At 42.8% G+C, this 23,794-nt stretch overlaps 1 long non-coding RNA gene across 49 annotated transcripts; it reads right to left on the bottom strand.

Annotated features, from left to right (window-relative positions):
* Window positions 1-8,350: 8,350 nt before the first annotated feature.
* LOC122132788 lies at window positions 8,351-18,884 on the bottom strand. Of its 49 annotated transcripts, none has more exons than XR_006152280.1 (16): window positions 18,627-18,884; window positions 17,836-18,046; window positions 17,045-17,255; window positions 16,379-16,464; window positions 16,085-16,241; window positions 15,644-15,783; window positions 14,684-15,063; window positions 14,243-14,382; window positions 13,452-13,662; window positions 12,661-12,871; window positions 11,870-12,080; window positions 11,079-11,289; window positions 10,119-10,498; window positions 9,678-9,817; window positions 9,012-9,097; window positions 8,351-8,401 (listed from the first exon to the last, which is right to left on the bottom strand). It is a non-coding gene; the product is annotated as an uncharacterized LOC122132788 (long non-coding RNA). The 49 variants fall into 49 exon arrangements; XR_006152298.1 differs by having other exon boundaries at window positions 8,366-8,401; window positions 9,012-9,094; XR_006152266.1 differs by having other exon boundaries at window positions 8,386-8,416; window positions 8,718-9,097.
* Between the last annotated feature and the right edge of the window lie 4,910 nt (window positions 18,885-23,794).

The raw sequence follows: 23,794 nt of genomic DNA, 5'->3' as shown, positions 1-23,794 counted from the left end.
GTCAGACTACATTACTAGAGGTGCAAAATGAGAGCTTGGACATTTGAAAAATTTGAAAGAGTGAAATGAATCCAGATAAATATCCTAGACGCAAATGTCCCTTGAAACTATCCCAACAAATAGCATTAACCAACTCAATAATAAGAGTGCTTGTTTGGGGTATTCTCATCTGTACCCTACACTGCTACTCAGTGTTGGGTCTACAGAACAACTTCTTTTTAGTGCTGTCAAACGATTCAAATATTTAATCGCGATTAATCGCATTTATGTCATAGTTAACTCAAAATGAATCGCGATTAATCGAAAATTTTTATCTATTCTAAATGTCCCTTCGTTTATTTATTTTTTCCATCATTTTATTTTTATTTGAATGCCCTTATCAACATGGAAAAGTTGATTGGCTTGCTTTATGCAAATGTTTTATTTGATTGAAAACCAATATTGCCAAACAGGGCGGTACAAAATAAAATTATAAAGTGCACATTTCAGGTAAACAAGGACTATAGTGCAGTTAAACCATGGATTAATATTTTCTTTTTTTCAAGTTTGCTGGGAACATAGCAGTCAGGCCTCTTAACGGCGTTAAAATGGGTTTGCGTTAACGCCGTTAATAACGCGTTAAACTGACAGCACTACTTCTTTTTTTAAGACGTACCATAGTTAATGTCTTCCAGTGAGCCTGTTATTCCCGATTTTGTCTTAGACTTGGGAGGTGATTTACATATCAGGATGCAGGACATTGATCGTGAGGTCAAGCAAAACCTAAAAACTGGAACAGGCCAGTGTTGAATCAGTGATGAAGAAAAGATTGGTGGGATACAAACAACTTTGCAAAAACTGACTCGTGGCCCTGAATTTGGTGCAGAGAGCAGTGAAGGACATGCCTCAAGGAGTGACCTACCTGTCGTGTTCACATCATCGCCGGCATTGGGAAAAAGGGGTGGACGTCGACGCCAGGCTGGTCACAAACAGCAACGCAAGCAGGTGCTCTTCAGCTTGAGCTTTATATACTTACGACACTGCTCCTCACCATGGTCTTCACACACTCATGGCACACACACATACACAAGACCACTTCTCACATCTCGGCTGGACATTGCTTTCTTCTGTAATACCCAGACGTAATTAGATTACAGATACTTTTAGCAAAAAAATTGATTATTAACAGGATTACACACTTAAAATAGATTTCAAAATGCAGAACATCATCCACATGCGCACTTTAAAACACGTCACGAGAAAACAACAGAGAAAACATATGATGACCCCGAGTTCAAAAAATGCTTACCCTGGCTGGAAATATCAACACTAGCCGCTTACCGAAATATGTTAAACTAAAGTTTCAGCGTGTTTCAGTGTGAGTAACATCTGTTTACGCTGAATGCGCACCGTTAACGCGACACAACAACAATCAGCATTAATCTATACTACTATAGCTATAGCTACTATATACCACTGTACTACTCTGTAGGTCCGACCTATATTCTAACTGGCCTACTGTCAGTATTTCTTCATGTTGTAATATGATTAATGATGTGTTAGGTGAGGTTATTTGTCATGTTGTATGTTGTAATATGACTATTGATGTGTAAGGTGAGGTTATGTGTCATGTTGTAATATGATTAATGATGTGTCACTTGCATAACCAATTAGCAATTGCAGATCATCATTTTGACTACTCAAGTAAAGTGAACCAAAAATAAAATGGTTAGTCATTTTGAGTCATTGAGTCCCGTCCTGTTTCCTAGGTTATGTTTTCCTTGTGTTGTTATTTATAACTGTTTAGTTCTGTGTTGTCTACTCATCTCTTTTCTCGTTTCACACTCCTCTCGCCCTATCCTTGTGTGTTCCCCCGCCTTGTTGATTGTCTGCCCTGCCTTGATTGTTTGCACCTGTTCCGCATCACCTTGTGTCTCGTTGCCAGTTCCTCCTAGTTTCTCCGTGTCACTAACGTTCCAGCGATTTCTCTATCAACACCGTTACGATAGAGAAATCGCTGGAACGCTAGTGACACGGAGAAACTAGGAGGAACTGGCAACGAGACAACAGATTCCGCCTCTGCCTTCTGTAGCCTATTATCTGCTGCCTGATCTCCGAACGTCTACCCATGTATCGAACCTAGACCTTGTAAAGTAATGCTGAAGAGGCTTCGTAGATGCTCAACTTGTTCTTTAATGGCTCACCGTGCGTCTCCCCACATGTGTAACTGGCACTACCGTATAACCCACAGTATATGCGCAAGCGCATTAAACTACCGTATATGACATCTCCCCCTCTTTTGAGTGTTATGTCAATAACATCACAGGAACAGTTTAACTGAAAATGGCTATTCAAACAGCACATAATATAAACCAATATTAACTTAAATTAATTTAAATGGAGACATTTCAACATGCAATGGTCTCTTTCCACTCAACCAACAAATAAACATTATCAACATGTACAACTTTCTTTTTTCACCAATCAACAGTATCACATCAATGTCAATACAACTTTTTTTTTTCTTTTTTCACAAATCAACAGTATCACATCAATGTCAATACAACTTTCTTTTCTCTCCCCTCCCCCAAAGGCCATATGATCTGCACTCATTTACAGGTCAAGCCTGTCGATTTGCCTGCACACCCGTCCAGATCTGGTCACAGTCTGACCGGGTAGAGGGGTTGTGGGTGTAGCCACACTCTGACTCACAGGAACAGTCTCTAACACGGTGGCTCCGTCAGAGTGTGTGTCTGTCCCTGTGACATCCCCGTGTGCTGCTGGGATGGGCTGGGAAACCGGCCCTGGTTGGAGGTGACGGCGGTTCCGCCGCAGCTCCGCTCCGTGCTGCGTCCTGATGACGAAGGATCTCGGGGTGGTGCTCTCGCTTGAGATCACCGCTGGCAAGGACCATGACTTTTCATAGTCCAACTTGGAGTATACAACATCTCCTAGTTGCAGGGCAGGTAAGGGCCTGGCTCCATGACGGCGGTTAAAGTAGTGAGCCTGTTTAGCCTTTTCCCTTCCGTCCCTCTCTTTCACAGCTGTCCTGCTGGGCCATTTGGGTAGGAGATTTTTCTACAGAGTGGGGAGTGTGGTTCTGATTTCCTCCCCATCAACAGCTCGGCTGGACTGAAGCCTGTGGTGGAGCAGGGAGTGGACCTATAGCTCATCAGAGCCATGACAGGATCTTCTTGCTTGAGAATTTTCTTCGCTGTCTGTACGGCTCTCTCTGCGTGCCCATTGCCCTGTGGATGGTGAGGGCTGGATGTGCAGTGCTTGAAGTCGAGCTGCCTCGCGCACTCCTTGAACTCCGCACTTGAAAACTGGGGTCCATTATCGCTCACCACCTCATCTGGAATGCCAAACCTGGCGAAGACCGCTTTCAGTCTTTGGATCACTTATTCACTCGTTGTCGAGGGCAGCTGCAGTATCTCTAGGAACCTGGAATAATAATCTGAGATTACCAGGTAGTTGTGGTGGTTGTGCTCACACAGGTCCATTGCAATTCTTTTCCAGGGTCGCTCTGGAAGCGGTGTGGAGATGAGAGGTTCCTTTTGTTGTGTTCTTTTCAGTTCACAGCACACCTGACATGACGTCACAAGCTTGTTTATGTCCGTAGAGAGTCCATGCCACCACACAGATGAGCACGCTCTCTCCCTACATTTGACTAGGCCCTGGTGCCCTTCGTGAATTTTCTGAAGGATCTCACCTCTCATTTGCCTTGGCACGACAATCCTGCTTCCTCTGAGGACCAGGCCATTGTGTTCAGATAGCTCTGACTTCACTTGGACGTACTCTCTCGCGTCCATGGGCACATTGCTTAAGTGTTCAGGCCATCCTTTCTTTATGAGCTTCACAACCGACAGCAGTTCGGCATCGGCTGCTGTCGCCATTCTGATTTCATCCATCTTGCTTTTCGACGCAGGGATCCCCTCTATTACACTATCCACGTAGCATGCCACCTCACTGTGTGTGTCTGTCGCTGCACACATGCTGGCCAGTGGACTGCGTGACAGGGTGTCCGCGATGACCAGAGTTTTCCCTGGCGCATATTCTGCCACTGGATTGAATCTCATGAGCAGACGCTGACATCTTATGGGTACATTGTCTAGACTGCGGCTGTTAATGAGAGGCACTAGCGGTTTGTGATCAGTGATGAGCTTGAACTGCTCCAGTCCATTGAGGTATCTGTCGAACTTCTCGCATGCCCACACACCAGCCAGGCCTTCCTTCTCTATCTGGGCGTAGCGTGTTTCTGCTTCAGTGAGGCGTCTGGAGCAATATGCCACAGGTTTCCACTGCTCCCTGTGGAGCTGAAGGAGTACACCCCCCAATCCATAACTGCTTGCGTCCGCTGACACAGTCGTGGGCTTGTTGAAGTCATAGAAGGCGAGTACTGGTGCAGTTGTCAACAGCTCCTTGATGTGTTCAAAAGCTGTTTGTTGTGCGTGGCTCCATGTCCATGAATTCTTGTCCTTCAGGAGCTCGTACAGCGGCTGTCCTACGGTAGAGAGTTCGGGGATGTATCTTCCGAGATAATTCACCATTCCCAGTATCCTTCTCAACTCTTGCACGTCTGCTGGTGGTGACAGCTGCCGAATAGCTTTCACTTTGTCGGGGTCAGGCCGGATCCCGGACCGGTCAATGAGATGTCCGAGGAACCGCAGCTGACTCTGCCTGATGGAGCACTTCTCACGATTGAGCTTCAGACCAGCTGTCTCAATGCGCTGCATTACCTTCTCCAGGCGACCATCATGCTCCTCTTTTGTGGCCCCATAGACCAGAATGTCGTCCATGAAGACCTCGACACCCTCCAGCCCCTGCAGGGTCTCCATCATCTTCCTCTGGAAGATTTCAGGTGCGCTCGTAATTCCGAACGGTAGCCGCTTGAAGTTGAATCTGCCGAATGGCGTAATGAAGGTAGTGAGCTTACAGCTGTCTGGGTGCAACGGTATCTGGAAGAACCCACTGGCGGCATCGAGCGAAGAGAAGACAGTGGCCCCACTCAGCTTTGCTGTAATCTCATCAGTAGTAGGCAGGATATACTGTTCTCTTTTCACTGCCTCGTTCAGCCTCTTGAGATCAACGCAGATGCGGGCTTTACCTGTGCTCTTCTTCAAGACTGGCACCATGGGTGCACACCAGTCCGTGGGCTGTGTCACCCTCTCGATGATGCCATTTCCCTCCATCCTCTGGAGCTCCTCCTTTACCTTTTGCAGCATAGGGAGAGGCACGCGTCGTGCTGTGTATACAGCATATTCTCACCGGTTCAGTCTTTAAAGTCCCATGCTCGCCATATGCCTGTGGCTGTCCTCTGTCGCACACTGTTTCATTCACTCTCCTCACTAGATTCATTTCCACAGACAACGGCCTGCTGAGTAGGTTGTTTACAGTACGTCCGCGGATGACATATGCTGTGAGTGGGTGAGTCTTTCCTTTGTAGGTCACAGTGCTCTGGAACTGTCCTATGCACTGCAGCTCGCCACCTGGACTGTCCAGTGGTATCTCTGCTGGCTCCAGTGGTCTTTTGGGGATGAGTGAGTGGTAGGTCTCTTCGCAGATGACGTTAACATCGGCCCCTGTGTCGATTTTGAAGTCAACTGGTGTAGAGCCCAACAGTAACTCGACGGCCCATTGCTCTGGCGACCCGCCTGCTTTACTCACAGCCCCAAGAAAGTATAACTGCTGCTGCTGCTGCTCTACTCCAATGTCCAACTTTTTTGCATGTATTGCATATAGATTTTCTGGCAGGGCAATTTTCATCTTTACTGTGCCACGCTTTCCCACACAGTCCACATTGCCCTTTATTTCCCCCTTTTGGCTTACCGTAGTGACTGGGGTATCTGCTGCGCTCGTGAGTGACTTCTTGTATCACCCCCGTTGTCTCTCCTTGCATGCTGACTTGCGAAGCAACCTCTTCCGACTGCCTGACAGTCTCAATGGTCAGCGCTAGTGTTAGGTTCTTCGTCAGCTGCAACTTCCGTGAGACCTCTTTGTCGAGAATCCCCACTACGATTCGGTCGCGGATATTCTCATCCCTGTTCCCGCCGAATACGCAATGCTCTGCCAGTTCGTACAAAGCCCTGATAAAAGTTTCAGCTTTCTCTCCCGGTCTTTGCACGCGCAGATGGAAACATGCACGTTCGTGTATTACATTCCTTCTCGGCACAAAGTAATCATCGAACTGTCCAAGCACCCTAACATAATCATCTCTATGTTCATCCTCTGTGAATGTAAACGAACGGAAGATGTTCTCCGACTCGCTTCCCATAGCGTATATCAGGCTGCTCACCTGCACCGCACCTTCTTTGTCCAGCTTGGTGGCGATTCTGAATCTCACAAAACGTTGCTTCCACTCCGGCCATTCTCCTGGCTTATCAAATGAAAAGTTTGTCGGAGGAGCGAACTTTGGCATGACTTCGTTTTCGTTTTCTTCGTTTTCACTTCTGACACCATGTAAAGTAATTCTAAAGAGGCTTCGTAGATGCTCAACTTGTTCTTTAATGGCTCACCGTGCGTCTCCCCACATGTGTAACTGGCACTACCGTATAACCCACAGTATATGCGCAAGCGCATTAAACTACCATATATGACAGACCTGACCCACTCCGAACCCTGTCGTTGCCTTGCCCCTTTTGGATTTGTTTGCTTGCCTCTAGACTGCCTTCTTGTGTTCCGAACTCTATCAGTAAAAGTTTTTGATTATTCTTTACCCCTGTCCCCTGAGTCGTGCGATTGAGTCCTGCTCAAAACATCATCCTTTACAAACCATGGTATTTCCAGACATATTTAGTCTTTAGAATTAAAAAAAAAAAAGCATTGGACTGTAACAAACTTTTTGTAGGGTAAGGGATAGGGTAAGGGATCACGGCGAGATTCTTTTGTCAAATTCATCGAATTTCTTCTCACGGCTGTCTACTCTAGATGTCAAAAACACCTTAGCGTTCCTACCCAGTACAGCCTCTGTAAAAGGCTCTGTAAAAGTGTCTCGGGATGAGACCTACACTATTCTATCAATACGGAATGGGCGTGTGTAATTAAATTGGCTGTTGAGCTAAAATGAGCTAACATGCCTTCGCTAGAATGCGGTATTCACCATGTGCCAATGTTTTTGTTTTAGGTGGATGGTGAAACTTACTCAAATGTTCAAAACAACATTTCGTGATGCTTTATCATTTTTTTTGCATAATTTGTAAGACCATTTTTTGTTATCTTAGCTTCTGCATCTTAGGCGTTTTGATTCTTACTAACTTTAGACGAGCCTAAATGTCCAAATCTCCTGCTTTTACACGCAAAATATATTGATATTTCATTGGTTATCATCACATATGCTTCATGAGGTTTGGCTAGGCAACAGCTGTCAGAAAGTGTTGTGAATTTTGACGTTGATGCTTTTGACGTGTCCTTATTATCGCGTTTCCACTGATCCTGTTTTACAGGCGGCATATTAGCTTTTACCACATTTGCTTGATGACGTTTTGATGCAGTTGCTACTGCAGAAAGTGCTCTCAATCATACTGCGTTCCATTGACGTGTCTGTACTTTTACGTTCCAGGCGTTTCTGCCGTCTCCGAAGTGTTTGGACAACTCTGTCGCTAATTGGACATGGCAGCGACAAGGAACATTTTTACAGCCAGCTCAGGTGTTTTGTTATAATTCTTACTCACTTTAGTCGTGCTTGAATGCCCGAAGATCCTGTTTTTACAAGCAAAGTATATTGATATTTGATTGACTATTAACATATGCTTCATGACGTTTGGCTAAGCAACAGTTGCTGAGTCAGAAACTGTTGTCGATTTTGACGTGTCCTTATTGTCACGTTTCGGTGCAAGTTTCCTTCATTGTTTGGTTGGGCAAGGTATTCATTCTGTGTTTCATTCAAGAGTTTTAAACTTTAGTGTCTTTTCATATAAAAGTTAATCAAATTGGTTAGCGCGAGTTTAATTTCCCGTGTTGCTAGTTTTCGTCTTCCAGTAGGATTGTTGCCTGGCCTATGCTGTAATGACCCCTCATCACAATCTTTTCAGGCAGACGAAAATAGCAGCTTGCAAGTTCACAGTAAAGTCTACTTGAAAAAAACGTTTGATGTTATAACAGCTTTCTCATAGAGCTATAAAGAAATGATGAGGGTGACTGAGCCCCTCATTCTGCACAGTAATTCACAGCCCCTTCCTCAGACACACCCCCAATCAGAGACATTGGTCAGCATTTCTTTTTTTTCTTGGCAGATATTCACACATTTCTAAATTTTGAGCCTGGAAAGAATGGACATATGGTATAGAATGTCTTTCTACCTGAGAGACCATGGCTTTGATCCAGACCAACACCCCAACTTGATAGCACTTTCTTTGACATTTGATGAGAGAGTTACTAGAGTTGAGGTATCAGCCTGTCTCCTTTCTCTGAAGCATCTTCTGCACTTACATGTATATGTCTGAAACAAACATGCCAAACATGCTGATCACTTCTGAGACTACCCCAAAGAGAAGCACTTTTCATTGCATTTAAGAATTAGTGCCACCACTTGAAGTAATCTCATTGTGTTGGTTTGTAAATTTAGTAAAAGCTGACTAGTTTCCCCACTTGAGAATGTCACCAAAACTACCTCAACAAATAGCACTTGCCAAATATTCAACACAGGTCAGTGCCACTGTTAGGGTACTGAGCATGACTAAATTCTGATGCAGATCCTTTATGTTATCCTCATTTTCTTAGGTCACCTGTCTACTACATACCCAAAGATGTGTCCCAGGCCAATTTCTAGACTCCCTCCAAGCAGCAGTGCATTGTGGATGTTCCCTTCAGCTTTGGTAAGTGGAGATATGTTTCTTCTGCACAGCTTTTAAAGCATACAGCAGCCCTGCTCCTTCCCAGGTAATTTAGAGCCCCTCCCTCAGACACACCCCCAATCAGAGACATTGGTCAGCATTTCTTCTTAACTTGGCAGATATTCACACATTTCTAAAAAGTGTGAATGCTGGGGAGATTAAGGGAATCTTTGCATAATTGCAATCATGTACAGGCAATACCCTTTAATGGCCCAAGATGTCCTCCATCAGGATGTTGACTCCAATTGACCATAGCAACATATCTCACAGATGGGCATCATATACTGCTGGAATGATAACAAAGAAGAATCACATCTGCAGAGATAGCCATAGATTGAGCACTTGTATGGTTTTCAATTCAGGCATTTGGACTGACTCCACTGACTACTGTGGCTACACAGATGAGACTACCCCAAAGTGAAGCACTTATTGCCACATTTCAGAATTAGTGCTGCCATTTGAAGTGATCTCAATGTGTTGTTTAGTCAGAAGCAAGATTGGCCCAACATGCTAGATCAGATGTATGTCCCAGATGTAAAAGTCACTTGAAACTACCCCAACAAATAGCACTTACCAACTAATCAACACAGGCCAATGCCATTGTTAGGGTACTGATTGTGACACAGATAGGATGCAACTTCTTTATGCCATCATCGTTTTTGCTTATGTCAAAGGAGCCTACATACTCAGCAGTGAAAACAAAGGGTGCCTGGCATGGAACTGAGGAATAATCTCTATCAAGCTACCCCAAAGAGAAGCACTTATTTATAAACTTTTCAAAATGAATGCCTCTGTTTGAGGAAACTTTACAGAAAAACAAATTTGAGCCTGGAAAGAATGGACATATGGTATAGAATGTCTTTCTACCTGAGAGACCATGGCTTTAATCCAGACCAACACCCCAACTTGATAGCACTTTCTTTGACATTTGATGAGAGAGTTACTAGAGTTGAGGTATCAGTCTGTCTCCTTTCTCTGAAGCATCTTCTGCACTTACATGTATATGTCTGAAACAAACATGCCAAACATGCTGATCACTTCTGAGACTACCCCAAAGAGAAGCACTTTTCATTGCATTTAAGAATTAGTGCCACCACTTGAAGTAATCTCATTGTGTTGGTTTGTAAATTTAGTAAAAGCTGACTAGTTTCCCCACTTGAGAATGTCACCAAAACTACCTCAACAAATAGCACTTGCCAAATATTCAACACAGGTCAGTGCCACTGTTAGGGTACTGAGCATGACTAAATTCTGATGCAGATCCTTTATGTTATCCTCATTTTCTTAGGTCACCTGTCTACTACATACCCAAAGATGTGTCCCAGGCCAATTTCTAGACTCCCTCCAAGCAGCAGTGCATTGTGGATGTTCCCTTCAGCTTTGGTAAGTGGAGATATGTTTCTTCTGCACAGCTTTTAAAGCATACAGCAGCCCTGCTCCTTCCCAGGTAATTTAGAGCCCCTCCCTCAGACACACCCCCAATCAGAGACATTGGTCAGCATTTCTTCTTAACTTGGCAGATATTCACACATTTCTAAAAAGTGTGAATGCTGGGGAGATTAAGGGAATCTTTGCATAATTGCAATCATGTACAGGCAATACCCTTTAATGGCCCAAGATGTCCTCCATCAGGATGTTGACTCCAATTGACCATAGCAACATATCTCACAGATGGGCATCATATACTGCTGGAATGATAACAAAGAAGAATCACATCTGCAGAGATAGCCATAGATTGAGCACTTGTATGGTTTTCAATTCAGGCATTTGGACTGACTCCACTGACTACTGTGGCTACACAGATGAGACTACCCCAAAGTGAAGCACTTATTGCCACATTTCAGAATTAGTGCTGCCATTTGAAGTGATCTCAATGTGTTGTTTAGTCAGAAGCAAGATTGGCCCAACATGCTAGATCAGATGTATGTCCCAGATGTAAAAGTCACTTGAAACTACCCCAACAAATAGCACTTACCAACTAATCAACACAGGCCAATGCCATTGTTAGGGTACTGATTGTGACACAGATAGGATGCAACTTCTTTATGCCATCATCGTTTTTGCTTATGTCAAAGGAGCCTACATACTCAGCAGTGAAAACAAAGGGTGCCTGGCATGGAACTGAGGAATAATCTCTATCAAGCTACCCCAAAGAGAAGCACTTATTTATAAACTTTTCAAAATGAATGCCTCTGTTTGAGGAAACTTTACAGAAAAACAAATTTGAGCCTGGAAAGAATGGACATATGGTATAGAATGTCTTTCTACCTGAGAGACCATGGCTTTAATCCAGACCAACACCCCAACTTGATAGCACTTTCTTTGACATTTGATGAGAGAGTTACTAGAGTTGAGGTATCAGTCTGTCTCCTTTCTCTGAGGCATCTTCTGCACCTTTAATGGCCCAAGATGTCCTCCATCAGGATGTTGACTCCAATTGACCATAGCAACATATCTCACAGATGGGCATCATATACTGCTGGAATGATAACAAAGAAGAATCACATCTGCAGAGATAGCCATAGATTGAGCACTTGTATGGTTTTCAATTCAGGCATTTGGACTGACTCCACTGACTACTGTGGCTACACAGATGAGACTACCCCAAAGTGAAGCACTTATTGCCACATTTCAGAATTAGTGCTGCCATTTGAAGTGATCTCAATGTGTTGTTTAGTCAGAAGCAAGATTGGCCCAACATGCTAGATCAGATGTATGTCCCAGATGTAAAAGTCACTTGAAACTACCCCAACAAATAGCACTTACCAACTAATCAACACAGGCCAATGCCATTGTTAGGGTACTGATTGTGACACAGATAGGATGCAACTTCTTTATGCCATCATCGTTTTTGCTTATGTCAAAGGAGCCTACATACTCAGCAGTGAAAACAAAGGGTGCCTGGCATGGAACTGAGGAATAATCTCTATCAAGCTACCCCAAAGAGAAGCACTTATTTATAAACTTTTCAAAATGAATGCCTCTGTTTGAGGAAACTTTACAGAAAAACAAATTTGAGCCTGGAAAGAATGGACATATGGTATAGAATGTCTTTCTACCTGAGAGACCATGGCTTTAATCCAGACCAACACCCCAACTTGATAGCACTTTCTTTGACATTTGATGAGAGAGTTACTAGAGTTGAGGTATCAGTCTGTCTCCTTTCTCTGAAGCATCTTCTGCACCTTTAATGGCCCAAGATGTCCTCCATCAGGATGTTGACTCCAATTGACCATAGCAACATATCTCACAGATGGGCATCATATACTGCTGGAATGATAACAAAGAAGAATCACATCTGCAGAGATAGCCATAGATTGAGCACTTGTATGGTTTTCAATTCAGGCATTTGGACTGACTCCACTGACTACTGTGGCTACACAGATGAGACTACCCCAAAGTGAAGCACTTATTGCCACATTTCAGAATTAGTGCTGCCATTTGAAGTGATCTCAATGTGTTGTTTAGTCAGAAGCAAGATTGGCCCAACATGCTAGATCAGATGTATGTCCCAGATGTAAAAGTCACTTGAAACTACCCCAACAAATAGCACTTACCAACTAATCAACACAGGCCAATGCCATTGTTAGGGTACTGATTGTGACACAGATAGGATGCAACTTCTTTATGCCATCATCGTTTTTGCTTATGTCAAAGGAGCCTACATACTCAGCAGTGAAAACAAAGGGTGCCTGGCATGGAACTGAGGAATAATCTCTATCAAGCTACCCCAAAGAGAAGCACTTATTTATAAACTTTTCAAAATGAATGCCTCTGTTTGAGGAAACTTTACAGAAAAACAAATTTGAGCCTGGAAAGAATGGACATATGGTATAGAATGTCTTTCTACCTGAGAGACCATGGCTTTAATCCAGACCAACACCCCAACTTGATAGCACTTTCTTTGACATTTGATGAGAGAGTTACTAGAGTTGAGGTATCAGTCTGTCTCCTTTCTCTGAGGCATCTTCTGCACCTTTAATGGCCCAAGATGTCCTCCATCAGGATGTTGACTCCAATTGACCATAGCAACATATCTCACAGATGGGCATCATATACTGCTGGAATGATAACAAAGAAGAATCACATCTGCAGAGATAGCCATAGATTGAGCACTTGTATGGTTTTCAATTCAGGCATTTGGACTGACTCCACTGACTACTGTGGCTACACAGATGAGACTACCCCAAAGTGAAGCACTTATTGCCACATTTCAGAATTAGTGCTGCCATTTGAAGTGATCTCAATGTGTTGTTTAGTCAGAAGCAAGATTGGCCCAACATGCTAGATCAGATGTATGTCCCAGATGTAAAAGTCACTTGAAACTACCCCAACAAATAGCACTTACCAACTAATCAACACAGGCCAATGCCATTGTTAGGGTACTGATTGTGACACAGATAGGATGCAACTTCTTTATGCCATCATCGTTTTTGCTTATGTCAAAGGAGCCTACATACTCAGCAGTGAAAACAAAGGGTGCCTGGCATGGAACTGAGGAATAATCTCTATCAAGCTACCCCAAAGAGAAGCACTTATTTATAAACTTTTCAAAATGAATGCCTCTGTTTGAGGAAACTTTACAGAAAAACAAATTTGAGCCTGGAAAGAATGGACATATGGTATAGAATGTCTTTCTACCTGAGAGACCATGGCTTTAATCCAGACCAACACCCCAACTTGATAGCACTTTCTTTGACATTTGATGAGAGAGTTACTAGAGTTGAGGTATCAGTCTGTCTCCTTTCTCTGAGGCATCTTCTGCACCTTTAATGGCCCAAGATGTCCTCCATCAGGATGTTGACTCCAATTGACCATAGCAACATATCTCACAGATGGGCATCATATACTGCTGGAATGATAACAAAGAAGAATCACATCTGCAGAGATAGCCATAGATTGAGCACTTGTATGGTTTTCAATTCAGGCATTTGGACTGACTCCACTGACTACTGTGGCTACACAGATGAGACTACCCCAAAGTGAAGCACTTATTGCCACATTTCAGAATTAGTGCTGCCATTTGAAGTGATCTCAATGTGTTGTTTAGTCAGAAGCAAGATTGGCCCAACATGCTAGATCAGATGTATGTCCCAGATGTAAAAGTCACTTGAAACTACCCCAACAAATAGCACTTACCAACTAATCAACACAGGCCAATGCCATTGTTAGGGTACTGATTGTGACACAGATAGGATGCAACTTCTTTATGCCATCATCGTTTTTGCTTATGTCAAAGGAGCCTACATACTCAGCAGTGAAAACAAAGGGTGCCTGGCATGGAACTGAGGAATAATCTCTATCAAGCTACCCCAAAGAGAAGCACTTATTTATAAACTTTTCAAAATGAATGCCTCTGTTTGAGGAAACTTTACAGAAAAACAAATTTGAGCCTGGAAAGAATGGACATATGGTATAGAATGTCTTTCTACCTGAGAGACCATGGCTTTAATCCAGACCAACACCCCAACTTGATAGCACTTTCTTTGACATTTGATGAGAGAGTTACTAGAGTTGAGGTATCAGTCTGTCTCCTTTCTCTGAAGCATCTTCTGCACTTACATGTATATGTCTGAAACAAACATGCCAAACATGCTGATCACTTCTGAGACTACCCCAAAGAGAAGCACTTTTCATTGCATTTAAGAATTAGTGCCACCACTTGAAGTAATCTCATTGTGTTGGTTTGTAAATTTAGTAAAAGCTGACTAGTTTCCCCACTTGAGAATGTCACCAAAACTACCTCAACAAATAGCACTTGCCAAATATTCAACACAGGTCAGTGCCACTGTTAGGGTACTGAGCATGACTAAATTCTGATGCAGATCCTTTATGTTATCCTCATTTTCTTAGGTCACCTGTCTACTACATACCCAAAGATGTGTCCCAGGCCAATTTCTAGACTCCCTCCAAGCAGCAGTGCATTGTGGATGTTCCCTTCAGCTTTGGTAAGTGGAGATATGTTTCTTCTGCACAGCTTTTAAAGCATACAGCAGCCCTGCTCCTTCCCAGGTAATTTAGAGCCCCTCCCTCAGACACACCCCCAATCAGAGACATTGGTCAGCATTTCTTCTTAACTTGGCAGATATTCACACATTTCTAAAAAGTGTGAATGCTGGGGAGATTAAGGGAATCTTTGCATAATTGCAATCATGTACAGGCAATACCCTTTAATGGCCCAAGATGTCCTCCATCAGGATGTTGACTCCAATTGACCATAGCAACATATCTCACAGATGGGCATCATATACTGCTGGAATGATAACAAAGAAGAATCACATCTGCAGAGATAGCCATAGATTGAGCACTTGTATGGTTTTCAATTCAGGCATTTGGACTGACTCCACTGACTACTGTGGCTACACAGATGAGACTACCCCAAAGTGAAGCACTTATTGCCACATTTCAGAATTAGTGCTGCCATTTGAAGTGATCTCAATGTGTTGTTTAGTCAGAAGCAAGATTGGCCCAACATGCTAGATCAGATGTATGTCCCAGATGTAAAAGTCACTTGAAACTACCCCAACAAATAGCACTTACCAACTAATCAACACAGGCCAATGCCATTGTTAGGGTACTGATTGTGACACAGATAGGATGCAACTTCTTTATGCCATCATCGTTTTTGCTTATGTCAAAGGAGCCTACATACTCAGCAGTGAAAACAAAGGGTGCCTGGCATGGAACTGAGGAATAATCTCTATCAAGCTACCCCAAAGAGAAGCACTTATTTATAAACTTTTCAAAATGAATGCCTCTGTTTGAGGAAACTTTACAGAAAAACAAATTTGAGCCTGGAAAGAATGGACATATGGTATAGAATGTCTTTCTACCTGAGAGACCATGGCTTTAATCCAGACCAACACCCCAACTTGATAGCACTTTCTTTGACATTTGATGAGAGAGTTACTAGAGTTGAGGTATCAGTCTGTCTCCTTTCTCTGAAGCATCTTCTGCACTTACATGTATATGTCTGAAACAAACATGCCAAACATGCTGATCACTTCTGAGACTACCCCAAAGAGAAGCACTTTTCATTGCATTTAAGAATTAGTGCCACCACTTGAAGTAATCTCATTGTGTTGGTTTGTAAATTTAGTAAAAGCTGACTAGTTTCCCCACTTGAGAATGTCACCAAAACTACCTCAACAAATAGCACTTGCCAAATATTCAACACAGGTCAGTGCCACTGTTAGGGTACTGAGCATGACTAAATTCTGATGCAGATCCTTTATGTTATCCTCATTTTCTTAGGTCACCTGTCTACTACATACCCAAAGATGTGTCCCAGGCCAATTTCTAGACTCCCTCCAAGCAGCAGTGCATTGTGGATGTTCCCTTCAGCTTTGGTAAGTGGAGATATGTTTCTTCTGCACAGCTTTTAAAGCATACAGCAGCCCTGCTCCTTCCCAGGTAATTTAGAGCCCCTCCCTCAGACACACCCCAAATCAGAGACATTGGTCAGCATTTCTTCTTAACTTGGCAGATATTCACACATTTCTAAAAAGCGTGAATGCTGGGGAGATTAAGGGAATCTTTGCATAATTGCAATCATGTACAGGCAATACCCTTTAATGGCCCAAGATGTCCTCCATCAGGATGTTGACTCCAATTGACCATAGCAACATATCTCACAGATGGGCATCATATACTGCTGGAATGATAACAAAGAAGAATCACATCTGCAGAGATAGCCATAGATTGAGCACTTGTATGGTTTTCAATTCAGGCATTTGGACTGACTCCACTGACTACTGTGGCTACACAGATGAGACTACCCCAAAGTGAAGCACTTATTGCCACATTTCAGAATTAGTGCTGCCATTTGAAGTGATCTCAATGTGTTGTTTAGTCAGAAGCAAGATTGGCCCAACATGCTAGATCAGATGTATGTCCCAGATGTAAAAGTCACTTGAAACTACCCCAACAAATAGCACTTACCAACTAATCAACACAGGCCAATGCCATTGTTAGGGTACTGATTGTGACACAGATAGGATGCAACTTCTTTATGCCATCATCGTTTTTGCTTATGTCAAAGGAGCCTACATACTCAGCAGTGAAAACAAAGGGTGCCTGGCATGGAACTGAGGAATAATCTCTATCAAGCTACCCCAAAGAGAAGCACTTATTTATAAACTTTTCAAAATGAATGCCTCTGTTTGAGGAAACTTTACAGAAAAACAAATTTGAGCCTGGAAAGAATGGACATATGGTATAGAATGTCTTTCTACCTGAGAGACCATGGCTTTAATCCAGACCAACACCCCAACTTGATAGCACTTTCTTTGACATTTGATGAGAGAGTTACTAGAGTTGAGGTATCAGTCTGTCTCCTTTCTCTGAGGCATCTTCTGCACCTTTAATGGCCCAAGATGTCCTCCATCAGGATGTTGACTCCAATTGACCATAGCAACATATCTCACAGATGGGCATCATATACTGCTGGAATGATAACAAAGAAGAATCACATCTGCAGAGATAGCCATAGATTGAGCACTTGTATGGTTTTCAATTCAGGCATTTGGACTGACTCCACTGACTACTGTGGCTACACAGATGAGACTACCCCAAAGTGAAGCACTTATTGCCACATTTCAGAATTAGTGCTGCCATTTGAAGTGATCTCAATGTGTTGTTTAGTCAGAAGCAAGATTGGCCCAACATGCTAGATCAGATGTATGTCCCAGATGTAAAAGTCACTTGAAACTACCCCAACAAATAGCACTTACCAACTAATCAACACAGGCCAATGCCATTGTTAGGGTACTGATTGTGACACAGATAGGATGCAACTTCTTTATGCCATCATCGTTTTTGCTTATGTCAAAGGAGCCTACATACTCAGCAGTGAAAACAAAGGGTGCCTGGCATGGAACTGAGGAATAATCTCTATCAAGCTACCCCAAAGAGAAGCACTTATTTATAAACTTTTCAAAATGAATGCCTCTGTTTGAGGAAACTTTACAGAAAAACAAATTTGAGCCTGGAAAGAATGGACATATGGTATAGAATGTCTTTCTACCTGAGAGACCATGGCTTTAATCCAGACCAACACCCCAACTTGATAGCACTTTCTTTGACATTTGATGAGAGAGTTACTAGAGTTGAGGTATCAGTCTGTCTCCTTTCTCTGAGGCATCTTCTGCACCTTTAATGGCCCAAGATGTCCTCCATCAGGATGTTGACTCCAATTGACCATAGCAACATATCTCACAGATGGGCATCATATACTGCTGGAATGATAACAAAGAAGAATCACATCTGCAGAGATAGCCATAGATTGAGCACTTGTATGGTTTTCAATTCAGGCATTTGGACTGACTCCACTGACTACTGTGGCTACACAGATGAGACTACCCCAAAGTGAAGCACTTATTGCCACATTTCAGAATTAGTGCTGCCATTTGAAGTGATCTCAATGTGTTGTTTAGTCAGAAGCAAGATTGGCCCAACATGCTAGATCAGATGTATGTCCCAGATGTAAAAGTCACTTGAAACTACCCCAACAAATAGCACTTACCAACTAATCAACACAGGCCAATGCCATTGTTAGGGTACTGATTGTGACACAGATAGGATGCAACTTCTTTATGCCATCATCGTTTTTGCTTATGTCAAAGGAGCCTACATACTCAGCAGTGAAAACAAAGGGTGCCTGGCATGGAACTGAGGAATAATCTCTATCAAGCTACCCCAAAGAGAAGCACTTATTTATAAACTTTTCAAAATGAATGCCTCTGTTTGAGGAAACTTTACAGAAAAACAAATTTGAGCCTGGAAAGAATGGACATATGGTATAGAATGTCTTTCTACCTGAGAGACCATGGCTTTAATCCAGACCAACACCCCAACTTGATAGCACTTTCTTTGACATTTGATGAGAGAGTTACTAGAGTTGAGGTATCAGTCTGTCTCCTTTCTCTGAAGCATCTTCTGCACTTACATGTATATGTCTGAAACAAACATGCCAAACATGCTGATCACTTCTGAGACTACCCCAAAGAGAAGCACTTTTCATTGCATTTAAGAATTAGTGCCACCACTTGAAGTAATCTCATTGTGTTGGTTTGTAAATTTAGTACAGGCTGACTAGTTTCCCCACTTGAGAATGTCACCAAAACTACCTCAACAAATTGCACTTGCCAAATATTCAACACAGGTCAGTGACACTGTTTTAAGTTACTGAGCATGACTACGTTCTGATGCAAATCCTTTATGTTATCCTCACTTTCAGCTATATTGGTTTATTCATTTTCAAAAGATCAACAAACCATAAGTAATTCACAAACTTTATAAATTCAATACCAACCGGCATTCACAAAATAAAGAAAAAAGAATCCAAATTCAAAGTCTCTAGACAGAATTCTGCTAAGCCTCTAAATTACTAGACAACCATCCGCAGTCTCACAGTTCCCACTGATGCACATACCTCACCAAGACTCACAACAGAACAAATCAACATATATAGAAAGGTGGTCAGCACCATATAAAAAAGAGGGGTATTCACAATAATCAATTAGTGTTCACTGCACAATATGAATCCTGAAACACCAACACAGTATTTACCATGTACTAAACGTATAATTAGAATAATAATTGTATTATATCCTAATCCCTGGCCTGTAAAAAGACATTTTACTCCAGTGGTTTGGCCAAACCATTTCACTTGTCCCGACAGCCATAATAGGGAATCACCAATCAAATTAAGATAGGAACCGTATATATATTCCTCCTGGTTCCGGAGGCGCTTCTTAGACCGTCACACCGACAATCCAGATGAGGACACGAACACCGAAACAGCTGGTAATCAATTTCAAGAGTTTCTCGGTTTAATCCAATAAATGTTGGAAACCACGATTGGTGTCCTAGTGTCCTTCCCGTATGTATATCCAGTGTGTGTGTATGAGATAAAGAGAGAGAGAATGGGAGAAATAGTTGTGTATGTACAGTGGGGAAAATAAGTATTTGAACCCCTGCCGATTTCGCAAGTTTGCCCACTTGCAAAGTAATGTGTGATCTATAATTGTAATGGTAGGTTTATTTTAACAGTGAGAGACAGAATATCAACAAAAACATCCAGAAAACTGCATTTTATAACAGTTATGAATTGATTTGCATTTGTTGCGGAAAATAAGTATTTGAACCCCTAGCAAAACATGACTTAGTACTTGGTGGAGAAACCCTTGTTGGTAAGCACAGACGTCAGACTGTACTTCTAGTTGGTCACCAGATTTAAACACATCTCAGGAGGGATTTTGGTGCAGATCCTCTCCAAATCCTTAAGGTTGCGTTTCAATGGGAGGGAATGAGGGAATGAGGTTCAAGCCCAATATTCCACGGTACATGGCCCCATCCATAGTCCCCTCGATGCGGTGGAGTCATCCTGTTCCCTTGGCAGAGAAACAGCCCCAAAGCATAATGTTTCCACTTCCATGCTTGACGGTGGGGATGGTGTTCTTGGGGTCATATTCAGCATTCTTCCCCCTCCAAACGCGGCAAGTCGAGTTGATGCCAAACAGCTTGATTTTGGTCTCATCTGACCACATCCTGTCTCCCAATCCTCCTTAGAATCATTCAAGTGTTCATTGGCAAACTTCAGACGGCCCTGTACATGTGCTTCCTTGTGCAGGGGGACCTTGCGAGCGCTGCAGGACTTCAAACCATTACGGCGTAGTGTGTTGCCAATGGTTTTCTTGGTGACTGGGGTCCCAGCTGCCTTGAGATCATTCACAAGCTCCCCCCGTGTAGTTCTGGGGTTATCCTGCACGTTTCGGATGATCACCGATACTGCACGAGGTGAGATCTTGCATGGAGCCCCAGACCGAGGGCGATTGACAGTTGTTTGGTGTTGCTTCCATTTGATAATAATTGCACCAACAGTTGTCTGCTTCTCACCCAGCTGCTTGCCGATGGTTTTGTAGCCCATTCCAGCCTTGTGCAGGTCTACAATCTTATCTCTGACGTCCTTGGACAACTCTTTGGTATTGCCCATGGTGGTGAGGTTGAAGGTGTGTAATATGATTCTTTGGACAGGTTTCTTTTATACACTTCACCAGTTGAGATCAGGTGTACCTGGTTAGGCCTAATGAGGACTAATCTGTGTGCCTCTTGCTGTTTGGTAGGGGTTCAAATACTTATTTGCCGCAACAAATGCAAATAAATTCATAACTGTAATAAAATGCAGTTTTCTAGATGTTTTTGTTGATATTCTGTTTCTCACTGTTAAAATAGACCTACCATTACAATTATAGATCACGCATTTCTTTGCAAGTGGCCAAACTCAAATACTTATTTTCCCCACTGTGTATCCGTGTGTGTGTGTGTGTGTGTGTGTGTGTGTGTGTGTGTGTGTGCACGATTGTATGCGATTGTATGCAAGTGCAATGTGTGTGCGTTAGCGGTCGTGGATCCGGGTAGAAGAGTGGCTGTCATGTGCGGTCGCATTGTGACCGTCACACCATAGTTGACAGAATTTCCAAATCAGTGCATTTCATCCCTTTCCCCAAGTTCCCCTCGACCAAAGAGACTGCTGTTCTGGTTATGAATCAGGTTTTTAGGATTCATGGTCTTCCATGTGATGTCGTGTCCGATCGGGGTCCTCAGTTTGTCTCTGCCTTTTGGAGAGAGTTCTGCAGATGCCTTGGAGCCACCACTAGCCTCTCATCTGGATTCCACCCACAAACCAACGGCCAGACAGAGCGGGCTAACCAGGACTTGGAGCGGGTCCTGAGGTGTCTGTCCTCCCAGAATCCAACTTCTTGGTGTATGCCCATAACTCGCTACCTGTTGCTGCCACTGGGTTGTCTCCTTTTCAATGCTCTATGGGTTACCAATCTCCTCTGTTTTCTTCCCAGGAGTCAGAAGCCTCTGCTCCCTCTGTCGAGGCCTTCATCCGGCGCTGTAAGTCCACTTGGAGACAAGCCGGGCCACGTTGCTTCACTCCGGTTCCCAGGTCAAGCAGGTGGCAGATCGACGAAGAGTCTCCACCAAAGACCTGCCGCTGAAGGTAGACTCCTGGAAACTGGCCCCTCGGTTCATCGGACCTTACCTGGTTGAACGGGTCCTCGGTCCTTCGGCAGTCCGGCTGAGATTACCTTCATCCCTTCGCCGGATTTATCCAACCTTCCATGTCTCACGGATCAAGCCTGTCCGCCGTAGTCCCCTGTCTCAACCAGCTGTATCATCGAGGGGGCCCCTGCCTTCACAGTCAGGAAGTTGCTGGATGTCTGGCACCGGGGAAGAGGGCTCCAGTTCTTGGTCGATTGGGAGGGCTACGTTCCAGAGGAACGCTCCTGGGTGCCTTCTCGTCGATAAGAACCTCATCCAGGATTTCCGCCGTCAGCACCCAAACCATCCCGCTCTGGCGTCAAGAGGCGCAGGTTGAGGAGAGGGTACTGTCAGTACTTGGACTCTGTCTTGCCTGATTCTGTGTTTGACATGCCCTGTGCCTTTGGGGTGGTAGCCATGCGCTACCATGTGCTCCGCCCCTTGTCTTGTCTTTGTTCTGTTTCTCACCTGTTCTGCTCCTCACCTGTTCCCAATGATTACCCTGCCTGTTTAAACCCTGTCTTGCCTCATGTTCCCTGTCAGATTGTCTCAACTGGTGAGCTAGCCTGTTCTATGAGTTTTTTTTAGTTTGTTTTTGAATCTGCTATTGCCTGCCTGTTTGTCTGCTTGCCGGCTTGTTTTTCTTGAAGAAATACTCTGCTTTTTTGGATATCTTCTGTGCTTTGACGTTTGTGGAATTAATCCTTCTTCTACCAATCTGCACTTGGGTCCTCGTTTGAATTCCTGACAATCAATTCCTGTCATGGTTTGACAAAACTTATCCAAATGTAATACATTTTGACGTCATAAATGTTTTGTGTAATCCATGATTTCTATGAAGTATTTTTCTGTTTTTGGCTTTAAAAATGTTTAATTTCAACAATGACATAATTTGTGTCCCTTTTGGAAATTAGTAAAAAGAATTTGTGATGAATATGAACTGATTATTACAATTGTTTTTGCTCAAACAAGATAATGTACTAGTAATACGCATATTACAGGCTTACATACAAGCTGTTAGTAAGATGCACACCATCACCACATCTTTAAATCTTTTTTGTTGTTTTTATAACATGGTCATTTTGTACTTAAAATGGTGAATAATTAATACATTAATTTAAGACTGAGAATAGCAATGCTTTTGTAAGAACAATAATTATTTAATTTACTTAATTTTGTAACCATTTCTAAATATGTCAATCATACTGTTAATTATTTAGAACCGTAAAAAAGGACAAAGCGACAAAGGAAAATGATCAGCTACTCCTCTGATATGGGTTGCAGATTCCCCACAGAACTTATTAAATGGCTAGGCTTTCTATGATGTAAACTGCTTTGAACTTTGTATATCAGATATAATGTCAGATAATACATGCTTAGGACAGTCAAGGCACACAGACAAACAAAAAAATAGAAAAAAAAAATATTACAAATAAAATTTAAAAAGGCTAAAACTTTTACCAATGACATTGGTTTATTAGTGTATTACATTGCTCAGTTCCCTCCGCCACATTTTAAAGGTGGGCACATGAATATTCCTGGCAATACATACTTATTGAAACTGGTCTGTTGTCAGAATGGAAGCTACCACTTGGTGTCGCCACATTTTTTGTGAAATTAAGTTAAGTGTATGGACCATACTTTACAAATGCAAAGACATATTTTTAAGATGGAGCATTTTGAGTGCTGACTGAGACTGTGTTTGTTAGATAACATGATATTGTAAAAACAAATGAAGAAATAATTCAGAAATGACAGAAAATGAACACATTTGTTTAAAAAAAAAAAAGAAAGAGTGATGAGTGTTAGTGATAAGAGAAGATTTTCCATTAAAACAAATTGATTTTTAAAATGGTTTCATGGTCTGTTGATGTGGTTGCCTTTAGGCAGCACAATGCATTAGTGCAAGATGAGCTGTCAGAAAGGATTATTTC

This window comes from Clupea harengus, chromosome 3, assembly GCF_900700415.2.
Source record: "Clupea harengus chromosome 3, Ch_v2.0.2, whole genome shotgun sequence".
Taxonomy (NCBI): domain Eukaryota; kingdom Metazoa; phylum Chordata; class Actinopteri; order Clupeiformes; family Clupeidae; genus Clupea; species Clupea harengus.
This window is presented reverse-complemented; position numbering and strand designations above follow the sequence as displayed.